Source organism: Hylobates moloch, unplaced genomic scaffold, assembly GCF_009828535.3.
Source record: "Hylobates moloch isolate HMO894 unplaced genomic scaffold, HMol_V3 SCAFFOLD_8, whole genome shotgun sequence".
In the NCBI taxonomy this organism is placed as follows: Eukaryota; Metazoa; Chordata; class Mammalia; order Primates; family Hylobatidae; genus Hylobates; species Hylobates moloch.
In genome coordinates this window covers 82,511,097-82,532,634 of record NW_026652283.1, presented here as the reverse complement: position 1 = coordinate 82,532,634, position 21,538 = coordinate 82,511,097, and the positions used below count along the sequence as shown (strand labels likewise).

General features: G+C 49.5%; 1 protein-coding gene across 8 annotated transcripts in view; it reads right to left on the bottom strand.

The window, feature by feature from the left end:
• Positions 1-21,538, bottom strand: part of CCDC12 (coiled-coil domain containing 12) — a 78,176-nt gene that overhangs the window by 29,389 nt on the left and 27,249 nt on the right. The window lies entirely within an intron of this gene.

The window sequence follows — 21,538 nt, the reverse complement described above, 5'->3', positions numbered from 1 at the left end:
TTCCTACTTCCAGTCCACGTGGCCCAGGGAGCTAAAGAACAGGACATCTCAGAAAGGCGGCACCTGGCAGGGCCCAGCTTGGTGTCCCAGACTCCAAGCAGGGTACATGCCTGCTGCATCTCATAGGCACAACTGGAGCCTCATTGCCTGTGCAGAATTTAAAAATCCGTAACTCTTGGCTGGGCATGGTGGCTCATGCCTGTAATCCCAGCACTTTGAGAGGCCGAGGTGGGCGGATCTCGAGGTCAGGAGATCGCAACCATCCTGGCTAACACAGTGAAACCCCGTCTCTACTAAAAACGCACAAAAAAATTAGCTGGGCGTGGTAGTGGGCACCTGTAGTCCCAGCTACTCGGGAGGTTGATACAGGAGAATGGCGTGAACCTGGGAGGCGGAGCTTGCAGTGAGCCGAGATCAAGCCACTTCACTCCAGCCTGGGCGACAGAGCGAGACTCCATCTCAAAAAAAAAAAAAAGTCCGTAACTCCAGCCCAGTCCCAGGTACCTGGTAGCCCTTAGAGAACACTCGCAGAAAGAGCTGGATGGCTTTAGGTGGTGAGAAATGCAGCCACTTGGTGCCATGGAGGGGCCATGCTGGCAGGCCACCAGTCACCTTCATGGGTCTAGACAGAACCACCTGCTAAGCTAGGAAAGACTGGGGGAAGAAGTCACCAGCAACCAGGGCAGGATGAGAGCTCAGGCCTCCTGAGACATCTTTCAGGCCAGAGTCCTCTCCAGAAATACCTATTTGATTCGCTTTAGAAGTAACACGAACTAGGACCAGGCTTGAAACAAGATTCATTGCCTAGGCCTATGCTGTATTCAGGGAGACAGAGGCAAAGGGAATTAGTCTGAAGTTTCCATGAAAATTTTCTTAATCTGGTTCTTCTGACTTCCCACCAATTGCACCTCTTTTTGAAGTCTAGAGAGTCATGTTCATCTCAACCTTGACATGTTATGCTTGTTCTCAGGTACACTGGGGGCCACAACAGAAGGAAACTGCCATACTGCTTCCACCTGAAGCAGAAAATGTCTTCCTGGACTTTCTCCCTTATTATGTGATTACCTCTGTTAGGTCAGCCTGCCTGTGGACAAACTGACGCAGGGCATGTGTGCACATGCGCAAATTCGTGTGACCACACCTGGGGCCCAGGGCATGGACTGAGAGGCCCCAAGGCAGAGCCGTCGTGGGTCTCCCTGCATGCTAGGGTTGGCACTCCAGAAGGTGGCAATGCTCACTTCACTATGGCAGCGTCCTGCCTTCGACTCTCGCAGAGCAGTGTTCTGAGAGAGATCTGTGAGCTCCTTCCATTGGGAGCCTGCTCTGGTGGACACAGAATGCGCTGGAGCCTGCATATAAATTATAAGTAAAACAGTTGCTTAAACTACCTTTCCTAGACATTTATTTATGCCATTGACAACTGCCTTCCTAAGAATGGTATCTGCTTTATGTGGAGACTGCAGGCATCAACCAGACCCTGCCATTCCTTGGCCACACAACCTCCGGGGAGCAGACTACCAAAACCAGGTTGGAGGCCTGGCCCAGAGAAAGGCTTTTGTCATGTGAACAGATCAAGATGCCCCCCACCCCAACTCAGGGCAGCTCATCTCATGGCAACGAGGCAGCGGGAACAAAATAACTGACCAAGTGACAGCAGCTACATGAGACAGGTCAACATGGAACGTGGTTCTTGGGGGATGGGTGAGGGGTTTCCTACTGAGAGATGGGCTGGGCAGAACTGGGTGATACAAGATAGGGGGATAGGAGTGGGAAGGGCATTCTCAGTGGGAAGCAGAGCTTGAACAAAGGCAGGGTGTGGTCTGAAGAGCATTCAGGTGACTGGGGTTGGGGAAGGGGGTGACGATGATTGCCAGGTAAGACGGTCAAGGCAGGCAATAGCCGAACACAGAGGGCTCTGACCAGCGTTCTTAGGCAATAGAGAAACTGAGGAGAGACTGGGGAGAGTCCACTGACCTCTGCTGGGCAAGGCAGGCCCTGGGGTGGACAGGCAGATGCTTGGTGATGGCCAAAGAGGGAAGGGAGAACAGAGTATAAATGCTTCATTGAGAAACAAGTCAGGATTCTCCAAATGGCTCCCAGGGCTGCTGGGACCTGGACAGGGCTTCCACAGGGGCCCTGCTGACACATGTAGCCCTCCCTGACAGAAGACTAGCTGATGAAGCAAGCCAGAGCCTGCACATTCTAGCAAAAATTTTCTTCCGGACTCCCAACCAGCGGACACCCTGAAGGCTACTCCCTGAAGTGCCTACCTCAGGAAAAGGAGTGGCAGACACCTGCCCTGGGTCAGGGCAGAGAAGGAAAAGCAGAAAGTGCTCTTCTTTCCCCACACTGGGCTGATGAGGCAAGACCCCCAGCCACAAAGGAAGACTCCTTTCCACAGGGGTTCTGTTAATCTGAACCACCTGGCAGAAGCAGGCGGGGACTAAGGGAAAGTGTCCAGCCTTTGGGAGGAGTGCTTTGCAAATACCATGCCCTTTCTCAGCTCTCAAGCAAGGTCAAACAGCTGCCACCACCCTCCTGGAGCCCCAGAGACATTCAAGTGCCTCAGCAAAGGCCCAGTTATTCATTAACAAATGAGAAAACACCCAACTATCTAAATGACTTTAAAAAATGCCCAGCAATCTGGTGGGTGAGGGGCAGCACTAGCTCTGCAGACAGCGTGAGGTTAAAAATGACCCCAGCCTGGGATGCTGTGCAAAGAGCAGGGGCTCAAAAAAGATACAGATTCACATCTGTGGCAGGAGCAGGTGAACAAATGAACAGGCCACACAAGTTGGGGAGATAAGGTGTACCTCAGCCTTCCTGACAAAGAGTGATTCATAAATAGGACAATGGGCATTCACTGGAAGGAAAATCGCTTTTGGTGACACTGGCCTGAATCACAAGATATGGCCCTTTGCTGCCCGGGACAGTGGAGGGAAGCGCAGACCACTTGAAGCTCACCCCTACCTGAGAGACTCAAAGAGCCTCAGACCTGGAGGGCTCGCAGGATCACCCATTCTAGGTCCTCAATTTAACCCATGGGAAAACCTGGGAAATGGCAGTCAGGGAAAAGGAAAAGATTTGTCCAAAGTCACAGAACCTATCAGCGGTAGCTGCAAGTCTGGATCCAGGTTGTCCTGATGCCTGGCCCTCGTTCTTGCCAAGGAGACGAGAGAGAGGCTATCAAGAGTGGAAGAGTGGCGCTGAGTTTCTAAAGAGCTCTGATTCTACCCGCCTCTCCTGCTCTCCCCACACAGTTGAGACCTGGCCCCATGTGCTCAGATGCGGCCACAGCCAGCCCAAGTCCAAGCCTAGGCCCTGCTGGACACTCAGTAGGAAAGTAGGCAGGGCCCTAGGTGCACAGCCTCCCCAGGAATCTAGAGACACTTCGCTCACCCTGAGACCTTTAAATCAGACTCAATGCCTCACCACCCCCACTCCCTACTCCACGCCCTTCCCAAATCTTGCCATCTTCTCCCCCCTTCCCAATCCCTAGTCTCCTCTACCACCTCCTTAGCCCCCCACCACAACCAAGCCCCCAGCCATTCCCCTCCACCCTTGCCTGCCAGCCTTCCCCTCTACTCTGGAGAATACAGCTGCCTCCTGCATTTTTCCCTCTCTTTCTCCAACCTATCTCCCCTAAGTCTCTCTTCATCTTATCAATCTACATTCCTGGCCTCCTCTTCAAAGATACTGGTCAGACCACACTGCACCTCTGCTCAAAGCTCTCACTGGGTCTCCACACCCCCAGGACAACAGCCATTCATCTCAACCTCACATCTGCTCTGTCCAGAACACTCTTGCACTCCACATTTTGTCTCAAATCCTGAAATATCTACTCTGATAACCCCCAAGAAAACACACCATCTGGCCAGTCCTAGAGGCCAGGTCAAAGGTCACCTCCTCAAAGCAGCCTTCTAAGATTCCCAGGCAAAAGAATCCTCTGGGCCTACCCAGTGCATATCAATCAGGGTCTGACCGTAGGCCCAGGGCACAGGCCTGTAGCCATTCCTATTCACATGTAGGCTTTACTACCCCTTCCCTTCAAGAACCTCTCAGCACGGGGCATCTCCTAGAGCACCTCAAGGCCTAGCCCAGAGCCTGGGCTAGACAACCTTCAGAAACTCTACCAATTTAACTGCTACCCTCTCCACCAACTCCAGAAGAGTAAACCTCAGGAACGCTGATGGCTGGAGGGCAGGAGAGTCATGGTCTGGGCTGGGGCCCTCCCCATAGCCTACTTGCCTGTTAATGGAGGTACTCCCCCATTTCTCACCCCTGCCCACATCTCCATGCCTAGACCTTGCACCCCTGCCCTCACCTCCTCCCAGAGCCTTCAGCAGGAAGAAGCCTTTGAGGCAGGATTTCAGGGGGTCTCAAATACAACCCTGCTCAGGACAGAGTTTGACTGACCTGTTTCCCAATGTTTGAAATCCTTTTTATCAGGGACAAAACTGTTACAAATAAAATTAGAGCTGTGCAGGGTTGGTACTGTTTCTTCCTTAAATGTTGCACAAGACTTCAGTGAAGCAATCTTAGCCTGAAGTTTTATTTGGGAAAATATTTTAGTTATTGAACTGTACAGATTTTCTATTTCTTCTCCAGTCAGTTATTAACTTATGTCTTTCAAGATGTCTGTTTCACCTAAGTTATTGAATTTACTGGCACAAAGTGACTTATATTGTTCTCTTAATAGCCTAATGTCTGTAAGATCTGTAGTGATGTTCACTGATATTGATAATTTGTGTCATTTTTATCAGACCAGCTAGAGGTTTATCAATTTTGGGACGTGCCTCCATCTCATCTCCTCAGACTCGGTGTTTCAACAATGAGTTTGGTCCTCAGTCGCCTCTCTCTGGAAGGATCCCTCAATGGATGAGTACACCTGCCTCTGGATGGCACATGAAGCGTGGGGGCAGAATCAATCCACATTGCTGTCTGAATGTAGTACCACTGCTAGAAGCAGGTCAATCAACAACCAGGCCTACAGGAGGAGGGAGGAAGAAGAGAGGCTGCTCTAGGTCCTCCTGTTGCCCCTTCCCACCCACAGTAAGATGAAGATCTCTTTCCTTGCACCCCTCAGTCTCCTTTGTGGGCCAGGTCTACCTTGGGCACAAAGATAAAATAAGAACCCTGTCCTCAAGAATCTCAAGTCTACTCAAAGGAGCAAACTTAGAAAATGTAACTCTGTGCCATGAGTAGTGAGGAAAGCTTTACTAAATATCTCGTACACTTAGGGAATTAGCAAGGGATAGGTGTTGTCGGGGAAGGAACTAATCCTTAAACTCAATTCTAAATGTCCTCTGGGGGATTATGAGGCAGCTAAAGAAGGCAGAGCATTCCTGGGAGTGGTAACTGCCTACAAAGACATGACAGCAGAGCAAGAGCACTGTCACAGCCTGCAGAGCAGGCCCACACGGCTGGCCCAGCCTCACCTGATGGTGTCAGGGGCAGGGCTCTCAGGGCATTACTCCAGCACCGTGGGAGGGCTGAGCCCAGCATGAGGGCCGACACCCTGAACAGGCACTGTGGTAGCCTACAAGATGCGTCATGGGAGGAAAGGGGAAGACCAGAAGTCAGGTGAGATCCTCCACTCCCAGACTGGACCTGCTCCAGCCTGCTGCTGTTTGTGTGTCTGTGTTTGGGAGGGGGGTTAAAGTTAAAATGAGGGCTGGGAACTGTCACTGGGGGCAGGTGTGCCGAAGCAGGAGGACTTGAGTTCAGGGGATAAGGAATAAGCCCCTCCCTCTTCCTAAGACTTCCCAAGGACTCAAACTTTTAGGAGCTGCTGCCTAGAGCTCTCCCTTCCAGAAGGAAATAAGGGAAGCAGGAAAGGGTTAAGAGACATTCAACTTCTCATCTAGGGTCTTCCCACCCTTCTTTAGCTTCCTGAAGAAGCTAGAGACTCAACAGGAACTCATGGGTACAGAAACACCTTCCAGGCCCCAGGTGACATGCCCCATTAGCTCTGAGTATGCCTGCTATAATGTCCATGGGAAACTGCCCTCTGTTCAAGAGTTAAAGAGAAAACAAGACCTCAAAATCCTAGCCCCCTAAGAAGAGGCCAAACTGGCCCCACTTTGAGTCTTTCCAATTGATTTGGGCCCAGGGTGGGGAAAAAATCAAAAGAGATGGGCACATAGTGCCTGAAGGTGACAGGAGGAGACAGACAATGCTGGGGCAAACTTGGCAGGCTCCCCAGTGTCACCTTGTGCCCATCCTCAGGGCCACTGCAGCCCCATGCTGGGGTGGGGGGACTTCCTGTCGGGTGCAGCCGTGGTGGGAGCTGTGTTCCAAGAGCACTTAGCGGGTAAGGCAGTCACCCAGAGTCTGACTCATCCTGAAGATGGAATGATAAGAAGTGGGCTGAACATCACCATGCCTGGGACCAGAAACTGCACAGATCTCTACTGCTCAGAGACTGGGAGTGGGAAAGGGGGAGAGACTCTGCTTCTCCTGGGTAGGCTGAGATCTCGTCAGGCTGCAGAGCTCCTCACTCTGGGTCCCCTGCACTCAATGTGCTGCTAGGATGACTTGGTCCGAGCATCCACTCTATCTGCTGACTAGACCAAGAGTTCCTAGAGGGCAGATGTCTGTTGTACCAGTTTGTACCCACTGGCCTGACACCAACTACAGCAGGCACAGCACAGTGGTAGAGCACGTGCACAGGAGCGGGGAAATCCGGGCTCCATTTCATCTTGGCTGTGTGACCTTGGGCAAGTTGTAAGGCCTGTCTGGTCTGTTTCCTCATCTACAAAAATGAGGATAATCATACTGACATCATATCACTATTACAAGGAAATGATGAAGGAGAAAAACCTGCAGCTTAGGGAGACGAAGCAGTCAAGCCTGAAGAGCAGGGAGAATCAGGCCAGGGCAGGAAGCAAAGGGCTGCAGAAAAGCCAGCGGGGCACAGGCCCAGAACAGTGTGCCTCCGCAGAGGTCATGGTAAGCTTCCACGCCCATCATCCTTATCAGATGTTCCCAGCAATCCTGTGAGCAGACAGGGCAGTGTTGTAATACCTGCTTCACCAAGACATTAGAAGATGATGTCAGATGATCTGTGCAGTGTAGACAGATCTGATTCCCCATTCAGTGCTTCACCAAGAGTCAGCAGGAGCAGGTGGGGACTACCACCCAAGAGGCTGGGATTAGCTAAGAGCCACTGCTCTCCTGTGGGTTCATGTGTTCCCTAAAGGCTTCTGAGCAGACCAAGAACAAAGCGCTGAGCGGGAGGCTGGGAGAACAGTCAGGCTAGAGATAAGGATTGGAGATAAGGACGGGAACTAGGTCAGCAGCAGTAGACTAGAACAAGGAGGTGCCTCAACGCTGTGGGGAGACAGGGAGGAGCAGAAACAACTGAGGTTCTGCTGGTGACTCACTGAGGGAAGGAAGGCGCCTTTGACAAAAAGGTGGTGGTGCTTAGGGGACAAAGAGAAAGGGTGCGGCAGCCTTCAGGCATTCTAACGGTGCGGCTTGATACCCAGGGCCTGACGAAGGCTGGTGCCAAGGGATAGCACCTGTCAAGGTGCTCTCAGCGGTGGAAAGGAGGGCCTGCTCCACTCAGAAGAGGCACACTGGGCCCCACCATCCATATGGAACCTCAAGGCCCAGGCCACAGCATGCAGAGCCAGTGCAGCTCCTCGCCAGGCCTATCACACGGCCCTGCCCAGATATCCTCCGTGTGTGTCAGGGGTGTGGGGAGCCAGCCCAAGTCAACTCTGATCCTATTCTTGCTGCAAGTGCTCAAGGGAGGCACTAGAGAGCTCCTCCAGCAGACTTTATTAGTCGACAAATACTGACTGGCTCCCCTGTGCCATGCTGGGTACTGAGGAGGAAGAGGAACGAGTAGGCACCTAGTGCCCACAGAGCAGGGCAGGGATTCTTATCCTCGGTGCACAGATTCCAGAGGTCAATGACCAGACAGAAACACAGGCAAGTGTGAGAAGGTGAATCTTAGTGGATGAGAAATCTGGAGCTCTTCAGATTCTCAAGGGGGTGGTGACCCACAGGGGAAAAGGGAAGGTGTCAACAGCCAGGGAAGGCAGTGTTTTTTTGGGTGGCATAAGAGGTGTCTACAGAGGCTTTCCAAATGAAGTGTCACCTTAAAGGATGAGTGGGAGTGGGGACAGAGGGACGGAGGGGGAAGAGAGCAGAGGGAACAACAAGAACCATTAGTATGCAAAGGGCCCCTCCCACTGCCCTGAGACTTCACCCACATTGGCCCCAGCAGGAAATAACCTCTTGGAAGGTCACACAGAGGGCAGGGCAAAGACCAGTCTCTTCCCCTTCCTTCATATGCAGCCAGACTGGACGAGTTCCTCTGGGAAGTCTGGCCTGGCTCCAAACTCCCTCCAGGGTCCTCCCTGTAGGGGCACTGTGGTATGCAGGAAGCCCAGCCTGCAGCCTTGGACTGGGCAGGCAGTGGGAACATCAGGACACATTGCTTACCAGTGTTGGGACCTCCCTAAGGCTCTGTCTCCTCCCCTGTCAAAGTGGGGCTGGCGCTATTTTAACAGGGGCATGTGAGGATTATACAAGGCAACTTGGGTCCACCATGTGGTACAGGGTCCCGCATGACCCTGCACCATGAAAAACTGCCTGCTGGCCAGGCAAGGTGGCTCATGCCTGTAATCCCAGCACTTTGGCAGGCCAAGGCAGGTGGATCACAAGGTCAGGAGTTCGAGACCAGCCTGGCCAATATGGTGAAAACCTGTCTTTACTAAAAATACAAAAATTAACCGGGCATGGTGGCGGGCGCCTGTAGTCCCAGCTACTCGGGAGGCTGAGGCAGGAGAATCACTCGAACCCAGAGGTAGAGGTTGCAGTGAGCCGAGATTGCGCCACCACACTCCAGCCTGGGTGACAGAGTGAGACTCCATCTCAAAAAAAAAAAAAAAGAAAGAAAAAGAAAAACTGCCTGCTGACATCTTGCAGTGTTCCAAGTCCTGCTGTCCATCAGTGATGGGCCTAATTCGAACCCTGGGTCTTGCTGCCTCCCTCTTAGGAAACCAGATGTTCCTTCTCTTCTCACCCACCCCTTGCCCTGACACAAAAACCAAGAAAGCACTTAACGAGAACCCAGGACCCAGCACCCAGGGCCCAGATCCATACTGGGAAACAGAAGGCCTATTACTATTAGACCAACCAGAAGAGAAATTGATCTACATTTGCATTTTTTTGAGATAGGGTCTCGCTCTGTTGTCCAGCTGTCCAGGCTGGAATGCAGTGGTGCAATCATAGCTTACCACAGCCTGGAATTCCTGGGCTCAAGTAAACCTCCCACCTCAGCCTCCTGCATAGAGGTAGCTAGGACTACAGGTGCATGCCACCATGCACAGTTTTTGGGGGGGGGGAGGGGGGGCATAGAGACAGGGTCTAACTATATTGCCAAGGTTGGTTTTGAGCTCCTGGGCTCAAGTAATCCTCCTCCCTTGGCCTCCCAAAGTGCTGGATTATAGGCATGAGCCACATGCCCAGCCCATTTTTTAAAATGTAACAACATTCATGTGAATGGAGCACACTATCCTTTTCTGAAAGTGCTACTTTTTGGCCAAGTCTCTGTATATGCTAAACTTTTAATTTTTAAAAGTGAGGCTCAAATGGAAATAACCTGTGTCCATAAATGGATGAATGAGTAAAGAAAATTAAGTATACGGGGGGAGGGACAGCATTGGGGGGAGGGACAGCATTAGGGGGGAGGGACAGCATTGGGGGGAGGGACAGCATTAGGAGATATACCTAATGCTAAATGACGAGTTAATGGGTGCAGCAAACCAACATGGCACATGGATACATATGTAACAAACCTGCACATTGTGCACATGTACCCTAAAACCTAAAGTATAATAATAAAATAAAATAAAAGAAGAATATAACAGGCTTTGATATATGGTTAGGGGAACAAGACGTCTGTAAAGAGAATAAACAAGAATAAAAGAGAACAGATATCTGTAAAAAAAAAAAAAAAAAAAAAAAAAAAATATCTAAAAAAAAAAAAAAAAAAAGAAAATTAAGTATATACACACAATGAAATACTATTCAGGCTTTAAAAAAAAGAGGAAATCCTGTCATTTGCAACAACATGGATGAATCTGGGGAACATTATGCTAAGCGAAATAAGCCAGGCTCAGAAAGACAAACACTGCATGATCTCACTTATATGTGGAATCTAAAACAGTAGAACTGGCCAGCCACAGTGGCTCACACCTGTAATCCCAGCACTTTGGGAGGCCAAGGCGGGTGGACTGCTTGTGCCCGGGAGTTCCAGACCAGCCTGGGCAACAGGGCAAAATCCCATCTCTACAAAAAATATAAAAAATTAGCTGGGTGTGATGGCACACACCTGTAGTCCCAACTACCCAGGAGGCTGAGGTGGGAGGATCAACCAAGCCCAGGAGGTCAAGACTGCAGTGAGCTGTAACTGAACTACTGCACTCCAGCCTTGGCAACAGAGTGAGACTCGTATCTCAAAAAAATTAAAAATTAAAATAAAAAATGAAAAGTAGAACTCACCGAAACAGAGACTAGATGGGTGGTTACAGAGGCTGGAGTTGCGGGGGAGGTGGAGAAAGGGAAGATGTTGGTCAAAGGACACAAAGTTCCAGTTAGGCAGGAGGAGTGTGTTTAAGGGAGCTACTGCACAGCATGGTGATCGGTTAATAATAATGTATATTTCAAAATTGCTGAGCCTAGATTTTAAAGTCTCACCACAAAAAATGTTAAATCAGCTTGATTTAATCTTTCTACAATGTATATGTACATTGAAACATCACGTTGTACACCATAAATATACAGCTATTATTTATCAATTAACAATTTTTAAAAAATCTTTATGGGCTGGGCGCGGTGGCTCAAGCCTGTAATCCCAGCACTTTGGGAAGCTGAGGCAGGTGGATCACGAGGTCAGGAGATCGAGACCATCCTGGCTAACACGGTGAAACCCTGTCTCTACTAAAAACACAAAAAATTAGCCGGGCGTGGTGGCGGGCGCCTGTAGTCCCAACTACTCGGGAGGCTGAGGCAGGAGAATGGCGTGAACCAGGGAGGTGGAGCTTGCAGTAAGCCAAGATTGTGCCACTGCACTTCAGCCTGGGTGACAGAGTAAGACTCCATCTCAAAAATATATATATATTTTTTTTAATGAGGATCAAATTAAGAATGATCTTTCTGCTATCTGATTCCCTTAGGGGTGTCAAGAGGCCCCTGGCTACAAGAACAGGCACCACCCATCTGTGAAGTTTCCCCACAGAATCCTTAATTCTGACCCCACCACAAAACTCAGTGGGTGGGTTTCAGCACATTCCCCTGTGTGGGCCAAAGGTCATGACCACTTTTAGCAGAAAGGTGTTCTTCCCACGCCTTCTAATGATAACCATCCCAGACATATGAGTCTACCTTTATTTCCCTGCATGAGATTTTGTTTGACATCCGTCTTCCTTCCTAGACTGGAAGCTCTCAGAGGCTTCTCCATCACTGCTCGCAGCACCTGGCACTAAGAGCAGCTGGACCAATAGTAAAGGAACCACCTGGGGAGGCAGGAGACACATGCTAACTTCCCATGTTACAGGAACTTCCGTTGTGTGAGCCTTCCAACAGCACCCACATATTAGGTTATCACTAGCCTTGTTGCACAGATGCAAGAACTGAGGCTGGACCAGGTCTGGGCATGTCATACCTAATACTCTTTCCATTGGGTAGAGCACAAGTTTTGGGAAATAAACAGAAGCCCAACTCCCTGCTGCCACATCCTCAGTTCTTTCTACCACACATGCTGCTTGTTTATCCCTTAGTTGTCTGTTCTATCCTCCTTTCCAACAACTATCTGCACCTCTGCTTCTCTCCTGCAAAATGAAGACAAAAATCCCAACCCTGCCCACTTCTTGGGAGTGTGGTTTTAACTAGGTTCCATAAAATTGGAAGATCTTCCACTAGAAGGTGAGCCCCGGGCAGTGCCGAACCCAAATGTCACTCTTCTCTGTTCTCCATGTCTTACGACAACACTGTCATTTCTTTGGTAATAAGAGTATGCCAGGCAACTGATTATTCCATTAATTAAACAGTAGTACTGATATTATCAAAAATAATCAATAATTAATCACTATAAAAATCTAATAAGGTCAGCACTCCTTTCTCCTACCACAGATGAGAAAATGGAAGCCCAGGACAATTAAGTAATCCATCCAGAGTCACACAGCTAGAGGTTGCCAGGGCCCAAATGGCAGGGCAGGCTTCAAACATAGGCTGATTCCCTCTAGAACCCCTGCCCTTTGCTCTTGTCCCACTCCTGTCCCTACCTTTCACATGCAAATGGTTTCAAGGGTGTCTAGGGCTCCTCCATCTGTCATCACATGACAGTTGACAGCTCTTCCTGGTGTCATTTCAGAGAGATACAATCAAACCCATCGAGAGCCCCAGATATGGTCATTTCTTGGCCAAGAACTCCAGTCTCAAAAGACATCACAAGGAAATAAAAGAGCAAGGTATGTAGAGGTGTTTAGAGCTGTGTTTCTCACAGTAGGGAGAAGTGGAACTATGCAGTGAGCCCAACACCTGTAGGGCACAGTTACGCAGGCCACATTCATATGATGGGCCAGAGGAGGCATTAAAATAGCAAGGCAGCACTATGCAACAGACACACACGAACGCCAGGGGTAAGAGTCCTATACTACATACTCATGATTGCAACCATGGCAATACCATACATACAAATGGCCAAAGACTTCACGGACTCGCACTCAATTGTGGGTAGTATTTTTTCCATCTTCCTCAATTCTGCTGTCAAAATGACTTAATAATAAAAGTAACCAGAGGAACCTAGCTGTGGCTCACTATCTTGACTCATATCCTAAACAGATTCTCTTGACCCTCACCTGGCTAAATGGGGAAGCAGGAAACCATGGCTGGCACTCAGGCCTGACACAGCCTTGTCAATGCCTAATGACTTTTCTCAAGCTTGGAAAAAAAAAAAGTCCAGCTTTGCTAGTGCAGAAGAGAGCAGATTGAGCCTGCACACACCAGCGTCCCTCTGCAGCCTAGGACTCTAACCACAGTAGCAAATGCAGCAGCCAATTGTAGACTAAGCCCCCTTAAATCAGGATAGACATCTCCATTACTGGGGGGGCTAAAAATGTCGGTTAAGAAACTAACTGATGGTGAGCAATGAAGTCACCTCCCCACCCTCTCACCCTACCCCACCATTTCCCTTTCCTTGGAGGGGAAAAAAGCCTCCTTCACCACAAAGCAGAATTCACAACCACTAGGACTTCCTCACCATTCTAAGCTCACGAGGGGAGCAGCAGTGAGCAAATCACAAAGGCAAATGATAAGGTCCATGCAGATTGGAAGACCCCTCTCCTGGTGAGAGACAGCTTCGTGTGGCACCTAGAAACCCCTTCCCCATTGCCTCACAGTGGACAGCCAGAGGAGTCAGGCACAGGGGGCCCACCTGGTCAGTTCCAGGGACTGGAACAACCACCCAGACTCTCTGGTCCTGAGGACATGTGGCTGCTACCTGACCACCTCCAGATCTGTCAGGCCTGTAGAGCAAAAGAAGGTGACCTTTCTCCACAAACTCTGGCTGGTAGATAGGATCCTTAGGCTGAGCCCAGGATGGAGGAGGAGGAACAAGCCCAACCACTATGTGTTCACTTTCGCTGGATCCAATAGAGACAGCAAGCAAGGACCTGAAAACCTCAGTGGGTGGCCCCTGTAAATGATACCCTTTCGCCTCCCACACACACCCTAGTCCCATAGGCCTGTTTACATCAATTCTGGGTCCCCTAAAACAGTTTCCCTGATAGCTGCCAACGGCCCTCACTCAAACCTGGCACCAGATGCATCAACCTCTATAGCATCTATGTGACCTTTCATGTGGGTAGATTTGTTCTTAAAATGGGGTGGGTCAAGGAAATAAGAGCTACCATTTATTAAAAGAATAGGTATTTCCGCCGGGCACGGTGGCTCACGCCTGGTAATCCCAGCACTTTGGGAGGCCGAGGAGGGTGGATCACAAGGTTAGGAGTTCGAGACCAGCCTGGCAACATGGTGAAACCTCGTCTCTACTAAAAATACAAAAATTAGCTGGACATGGTGGCGGGCACCTGTAGTCCCAGCTACTCAGGAGGCTGAGCAGGAGAATCGCTTGAAACCAGAAGGAGGAGGTTGCAGTGAGCCAAGACTGCACCACTGCACTCCAGCCTGGGCAAAAGAGCGAAAACTCTGTCTGAAAAAAAAAAAAAAAACAGTTATTTCCCAACCAACCGACAGCCAACACCACAGCTGGGACATCAGTGTTCCTGGTATCCACATCACACCACTGGCTTATTCAAAGCCTGTGACCAACTAAAATGCCCAGTTCTTTCCCAGTGTTGACGGCTGTCAAAGCACCCCAGTCCACGCCTAAACTACAGATCGAAGAAACCTGACTTCACAATCATCCAGTGAAGTACTTCTTGCTCTTATCATCGCCACAGCCTGCATTTTTTTTTTTTTTGAGACAGAGTCTCACTCTGTCGCCCAGGCTGGAGTGCAGTGGCGCAATCTCGGCTCACTGCAAGCTCCGCCTCCCGCGTTCACGCCATTCTCCTGCCTCAGCCTCTCTGAGTAGCTGGGACTACAGGCGCCCACCACCACGCCCGGCTAATTTTTTGTATTTTTAGTAGAGACAGGGTTTCACCGTGGTCTGGATCTCCTGACCTTGTGATCCGCCCGCCTCAGCCTCCCAAAGTGCTAGGATTACAAGTGTGAGCCACCATGCCTGGCCTGCCTGCACTTTTTAAATAAACTCTTGGACTTGTCCTCGTGGGCAAGTCTGTTTTTCCCTGAGGAAAATCTCAGCCCATCCAACTCCCAAATCCATGTGCCTGCCTAGTTGCTTCTTCATTTGAATGTGTACAGAGTCTCTGAGTCTTGTCATGGGGCAGACAAAAAGGTGACTAAAGCAAGATGGCTGCCCTCACGGAAGTCAGGGGCAGGGAAGGGGGAAGCAGACAACCACCCTATAGTGCATGCAAAGCCTGAATGCCGCTGGGAATGAGAAGGTGGGACCCGAGAACACCTGGAGGGCCAGGTGGGCAGGCTGTCCAGGGAGAGAAGAGAGAAGATGCAGATTGAGCGGGCAGAGAGGGGAATGTCAGGGTCACTAGAAGGAGCCGGTATGTCCAGGCAGAGAGTGGTGATATCCAAGGGCACTGGGGAAGTGGGATGGGCCTGCCTGATGGGCTACAGACTTTATCTCACAAGCACTGAGAAGCTGGAGGACAGGCAGAGAGGTGGCAACAATATGATTAGAGTATTTTATAAAGAGCATTTAGCAAAGGCCAGAAAGCAAAGGGGCCCCCCAAAAAACAAGCTGGATGTGGGTTAGGAGAGCCACCTTCTCACCCCAAGGACAGCAGAAGAGCAGCTATCTGAGTCTTTCGGGAGGAACAGTCCCTTCCAACTGCAAGCTGCCATGTGGTACTTGCTCATCTGCTCACACTTCACTCTTGTGCACACCAGGGCCCCCACAACTACCCCGGAATCAGGTATTATCACTGCGTACAAATGACCAGGTTCAGAACAACTAAGAAACTTAACCAATGGCTCAGGGCTAATAAAAGATAGGCCCACATTTAAACAGGGGCTTTCTGATTGCATTAGGCTTTCAAAATTCTCTCAAATAAACAGCCCCAAGGCTTAGGTGTGCTTTCTGCCTAACAGCCAGAGAAGTGTGATCACATCCATTCTTACACCAAATGAGAAAAATAAGAAAACCACCAAACTGGTAGGGCTGCAGAGGCCTCAGATATGAGCTGATAGAGGATAAACTAGCAGCAGCCCAGGGAACGGTTATAAACAGCACCTACCAAATCAGAATCTTCCATGGTAAGACCTGGGAATCCGAATGTTCAAAGAGCCCACCTACTCCTGGGTCACATCTCTAATACATGGCCCAGTTGAGGAGCCTCTGAGTGAGACGACATGCTGCCTCCTCTTCAAGAGGCTGACCTAGAAGAGCAAGCGGCCTGCATGAGGCCACACTCAGCTCTCTGAGGGCTACTGTGGTCACCAAGGTGGGCTCTGGACATAGGGCAGGCAGGATAGGAAGAAACGCAAAGAAATCATTCATAAGGGGCTAGGCTCACTGGCTCATGCCTGTAATCCCAACACTTCGGGAGGTTGAGACAGGAAGATTCCTTGAGCCCAGGAGGTCAAGACCAGTCTGGGAAACATGGTGAAACCCTGTCTCTACCACAAAAAAAAAAACACAAAGCCAGGAGTGGTAGTGTGCGCCTGTAGTCCCAGCTACTTGGGGGGCTGAGGTGGAGGAATCATCTGAGCCCAGGAAGTCGAGGCTGCAGTGAGCTGAGATTGCACCACTGCACTCCAGCCTGGGTGACAGAGTGAGTCTCTGTCACCACCACACCCACCCCCCCAAAATAAAAATCATTCATACAACATAAATATCCGGAGGGCCACAGGAGATCCAGGTGAAGTGTGCAGCAAGAGAAGGGCAGAAGCCAGGGCCAGACCTCGGGTCTCGACCTCAAGTAAACTGGTGTGTCCAAATGCACCATGTTCCCAAGTTATTCTATGGGCTGCCCAGAGCCCGAGCTCCTGCCTTCACTTATGAAAGCTCCACCTTGAGTCTTGGGGGAGGAACAGCCTGCCCCTCACTACAGAAGCCGAAAGTGCCTCACTCACTTTCCCAGCCTGCCTTGAAGCAGGAAGGTAACTCTGGCCCTGTTGATCCAATATACCCATAAGAGACTCCAAATGGTGAGTTGTGACCTGCAGAGAGGTAGGGGTAGGGTGGCACAGACTTCTCTCTAGGGGAGCTGCAATAAGATTTGATTCAAGATTGATTCCAGGGCACGAGGCAACAGGGCTAACTGTAGTATCTAGTACTCAAAGGCAGTAGTAGTTTCCTCATTGAGCCATTTTCCATTTTTCTTATGAAATGTTGGGCTTCTTTCAGGCTGTGTACCTCTAAGGCTGGCTCTCGTTCTTTTTAATTATTTTTTTTCTTTTACTCCTGGTAAGCTGTGAGTGGTTCGATTTTTAAAATAATAAGCACTTTGTATTCTTCTAAAACCAGCCAGAATGGATTTCTGTTGTTTGCAAATAAGTGCCTTGGCTACACATGGCCATTTATAGCAATAACCTAACAACGAAGTGTGTGGCAGGCCAGGTCTCACTAACGCAGGCCTCCACTACGTTTCAGTACTGACTGAATAGCTAGGTTAAATATTAAAAGCTAGCCAGGGCGGCGGTGGCTCATGCCTGTAATCCCAGCACTTTGGGAGGCCGAGGCGGGTGGATCACCTGAAGTCAGGAGTTCAAGACCAGCCTGGCCAACATGGTGAAACCCTGTCTCTACTAAAAATACAAAAAATTAGCCGAGTGTGGTGGCAGGCACCTGTAATCCCAGCTTCTCGGGAGGCTGAGGCAGGAGAATCACTTGAACCCAGGTGGAGGAGGCTGCAGTGAGCTGAGATCGTGCCACTGCACTCCAGCCTGGCCAACAGAGCGAGACTCCATCTCAAAAAAAAAAAAGTATATATATATATATAGATATATATCTATACAAACACACACACACACACATATACATATATACATATGTAAAGCTGATAGAACCAGTGCCCTTACACAAAGGCTAGAATGTAACAAAAGCCCACCAAGAGTTTGGCCTAGGCCTTTCCTGAGGCTTGAAGCATGACAAGATAATGAAGAATTCTTAACAGGACCTGTTTAGGATTAAATAAGTTTTATTGGAGGTCTGAAGAAACTCCCCAGGCCTCCACAAACAAGTTCATTGGGAGACTGAAAGGAACGCCCCAAACCTCCATGATTTAGCAGGAGACAAGATAAGGGTAATCAACCCAGCACCTGGACCCATTTATATTAAGTAAACTTACTGAGGGTCCAGAGGAAGGTCTTCAGGACTCAGATCTTAGTTATAGACTAGAAGAAGTTAACAACTTAAGTCTTTACATGAATGCATATTTACACATAGATGTATAGCTTAGAAGATACACAAACTCTGGAGAACTTTGTAATTTTGAATTGGTCTGGTGATAATTTCCAGGCCTTCCCCCTGTAACCAGCTGCAGAAATTAAAAAAAACTCCCTTCTCTCCCAGTTCATCTGCATCTCGTTATTGGGCCGAGGGAATAAGCAGCCCGACCCTCGGTTTGATCCTGGAACAAACGCATCCAGCACTTTATAGGGCTCAAAGTTGTGTTACATTCCATTGTTCATCCAATCCCCAAGGAGAACCTGAGATAAGGGCAGGGCAAAGGTTGTGATGCCCACTCTGCAAACGGAGGAGCTGGGACTCGGGATGTTAAGTGTTCTGTGAGCTTGGTCCCAGCATCCTCCCCAACTCTCCTGACTACCACAACGGCCAATCACTGATGTAAGCCAAGGTCCTTACCTGAGCTAGGGGCCATCTCTCCATTCCCTCCATGCCAACACACAGCTGAGCATGAAATATACCAGACCCCAGCATCAGGCACCCCAGTATGAAATGCAAAATTCTTTACAAGTCAATTTCCAGGCAAGTCAGAAGTTTAAACAGCAACAAAATGTGCTGAAGCTCCTAGACTAGAAGCTATTTTAACCTCTGGTCAGCTGCTTCTCGGAGTGTCATAATCTGAGAAGTAAAGGTAAGACAGCTGTCTCCTCTCTGGTGTGATCTACAAGTGATAAAAATCCTAATTAAAACCAAATTTAAACAAGTCAGAACTGGCACATTTTTTTGTGGGGGGAAATACTGCTTCACAAGGTCTTATCCTCACCTACACACACTTCCTTTGGCTGCAAAGCGTTTTTAAAAATCCACATGCTCAGCATATGGAAAGGTTGAGAAAGCAGAACCACATGGGGAGTTGATACCCAGCACTGACAACTGTGTACTGTGGTAACCTGGGCCAGTTTAGCTTCTCAGAGCTACAGTTTCTTCAACTGCTAAATGGCATTACGTGAGGGTACACATGTGATGTGACAGCCCTACACTGTGGCTGGCACAGAGTACGTCCTCAGTCAGTAGGCGCCAACCACAGTGATGATGATGGTGGAGCCTGAGACTCTCACCTGTGTCTTCGGGGTGAGGCCCTCTCATCCTCTGACAAAGGGGTCACATAACAGATCCCCACATTCATGCCTTGTTCCTTCCCTCAGTTCACCCAGAGCAGCCATTAGTGTCACCCAGAGGAAGCCCCAGCCCTTGCCCTCGAGCTACCACAGTTGAGAAGAGCAGACCCTACATGTGTGCAGAGAATATGAGTCCAAGTCAGAAAACGCTAGCCAGTGTTGGGGGACAGGGAGGTGGCAGGGAAGAAGGGCCTTCCACAGATCGTCTTCCCAAATTCAGACCACCTCTATGCCTGCCTGTTCTGCTCCTGCCCCTCCTCTGCCTAAAATCCCTCCACCTCTTTCACACCTGGAAACAGCTATCACTCTCCATGCCATCCACTCAATCCCTCAAGTGTTTTCTCAGCACCTCTACCAGCTCAGGCTCTGTCTTGTGAGTTATGCAGCCTGGGACAAAGCCCAAATGGGGACACTACTCATAAGCCAAGCAACGAGATAAAGCAGGGTATGTATGTATATCGACAATGGGTTCAGCGCTCTCCTCCATGCGACATGCATGCAAGTGTTGTCCCCCACCCCCTGTCCAAGCCCTCCCTTCAAGACACTGACAGCTCTCCTCTGCCCCTCCTCCGTGGATGGCAGTGTACAGTATTATACCTGGGTGTACACAGGTCGGCCTCCCCACGGGGCCCCAGCCTGACCATGCTTGAGGCAAGGGCCAGCCTCACTGACCCCATTTCCCACCCAGGCTCTGTGCACAGAGAGGCCTCAACAATAACACTTATAACAGCCAGGTGTGGAAACTGACTCCTCACCCCAGACATTCACTCTCACTTCCTACATAGATGGAAGCTGCCTGAGTCATGGACTCCTGAGCACAAGACAGGAAAGTCCTGCTTTAACCAGATGATGTCAAACACAGGTGATTTTTCTTCAGGATTCAAATTACCCTGCAAGAAATCTAGTGGTGCCCTGCCCTGAAAACAATGGGAGAGGGGCTGTCCTTGAAAGGACAAATGTTTTCTGCTCCAGCCACTCACATTTTCTCTAGACAGAGCAGCTCTTTAGAGCCCTGAATCAAAACAGCCCAGGAGTGTGGATGTTACTGCCACAGGGCACCGCTGCCGAAGCAACTGTTTTTCCTCTTGGAATTCTTTCAAGGATACAAGCTGTTGCTTCCCTCCAAAACAAAACCAGGGAAAAGCCAGGGCCCCAGAATTTAAGGGAAAGCTCCGAAGGAAGGAGGAGGGCCAGGCATGACTGAGCCTTATCAAGCTCGCTATGGGGTCTCCCAGATCTCTGAACAACTGGCTTAGAAACAGCAAGTCCCTCTCAGCTGCTGAAGGTGTATGTGTAGGGAAAGGCAAAGTGGGGGTATGGAAGTATGAAGGTGGTGCTGCTTATGTGTGTTTTGAGGTGTGTATGAGATATGTATTGGTGTAAAGGGGTTGGGGTTTGTAGGTGTGGGTTGGGGGCATGTGGAGGGGTGCCATGGAGGGTTGAAGGTGTGCAGGGAACGGGAGGGTGTGGGGAGAAGGGAGGTACTATTGTGGGGGGAAGTGTGTGGGGTAGGGCCTGGGGTGTGTGGTGGTGTTGCGAGGTTAAGGGAGTGTAAGGAGGTAAGATGCACTATAGGCGGGGGCTGGGTGTGGAATGTGTATATGCGCTGGAGGTGGGTTGGAGGTATGTGGGATAGGTTACGGAAAATATTCCAAGATGATACATGAGACATCTTCTCCAGAAACAAAGATATGAATTGCATTTCATTTCTGTATTACAATTCTTAGTACTACAGAATCACATGCTGGTCCCAATGTCTGCAGGGTCAATGGAAGAGCCAAAAACCATTTAAAACATACAGCCCAAGTTTGAAACAACTGACCCTGAAGCAACCATCTGAGGTAACACATACTTCTAGTCAGAACGCCCCTGGCTCAGTAGGTCCAGAGTATGGACAAAGTCTGGCTGGCAGGTCAGGAGGCCAGGACTGAAGGGCCTGGCTCGGCAGGTCCTTGTCTTCCCTGGGAGACCATGTCAAGTCTTTTCTCTAGTGCACAAAGCCTAGGGGACTCAGAGTCACAGGACGCAGCATACCCACTACAGTGCCATGGGGCACCCAGGAAATGTCTGAATGTTTTGTTAAAATAAGTTTAAGAGTTGTCTCTGCCTACAAGGAGCTGCCTGTCTACTGAAGGGGTGGCATGAATTGGGACTTAGAAGCATGAAAAAATAAATATATTTTAGCAGCTACTACTACTACTATATCTACAATGACAATTATCAAGATGTTATGGAAGGTTAACAGCATTATCATGAACAGTGCATGCCAATTAAGTCACAGGAAACTCTTCTTTCTAAAACACAAATGTCAAATATCAAATAGTGCCAAGTCACTGATATCCATATGGGGAGAAAAAGAATCTTGATCCCTACGCACACCATACAAAAGTAAATT